This window comes from Myotis davidii, unplaced genomic scaffold (genome assembly GCF_000327345.1).
Source record: "Myotis davidii unplaced genomic scaffold, ASM32734v1 scaffold168, whole genome shotgun sequence".
NCBI lineage: Eukaryota > Metazoa > Chordata > Mammalia > Chiroptera > Vespertilionidae > Myotis > Myotis davidii.
The window spans coordinates 2388095-2388974 of record NW_006383016.1 but is presented as its reverse complement, the minus strand read 5'-3'; positions in this window follow the sequence as shown (position 1 = coordinate 2388974).

Sequence of the window (880 nt, the reverse complement as noted above, 5' to 3'; positions counted from 1 at the left end):
GGTTAGGGTTATGGCCAGTCACAGCAGAGTGGAAGACAGGGAGACGGTGGGAGAGGAACAAAGAGAGGGTGAGCGTTCAGGGGAGACAGGGCTTTTTAACAAATCAGAACAGAGAGAGAGAGAGAGAGAGAGAGAGAGAATATATGAGAGAGAGAGAGAGAGAGAGACTCAGGCAAGAATAGAAGCCCCGGATGGTGGAGGGAGCCTTAACTGGGATGGTGAGAATGGCCACCAGGGCTCTCTTCTCGGTCAAAGCCACACAGAAAGTCCACTTACCTTTCAGCTGCTCTTCAAGGGGGACGGGATGGCCAGCAGGGCCCCACAATCCGCCCTTTCCCTGGGCTGCCCACTGAGCTCCTTGACCTCGGCCAGCCTGGAGGACGGTCTGGCCTGCCGGTGTGGGGGGACCTTGAAGGCCACCTCCTCCACCCTGATCTCTAGCCCAGGCTAGAGCCCACAGCACACAGGTGCGGCCTGTGCTTGTCAGGGGCTCTCGCCTGGACCCAACGCCCGCCTTCCATGTCATAGCCAGTCCTCCTCGGGGTCAGCCGGGCTCGCAGGCCTCAGGCTACCAGTGGTCTCTGTGATTTCAGAATCCCAAAGCGCTGAGCTCCCCAAACGAGCGTGCGCCCCCAGGGCGCCTTAGGACGCGCAGTTTGGACAGAAGCAGCCATGACGTGCCAGGCGGCCTGTGCAACCAGTCTCCATGGTGCTGGGGGGAGGGGGACCCGAGTCTAGTCGGGCGTCCAGCTCCTGTCAGGTGGCCAAGACGGGGGAGGTTCCCGGCCAGTCAGGCCCTGGGAGACCGCCCCTTAAGTCCTCCCTCGCCCCCCTCTCCACGGCCTGCTTGGGAATCTCTGAGGGGCCCGAGCAGTCCTCG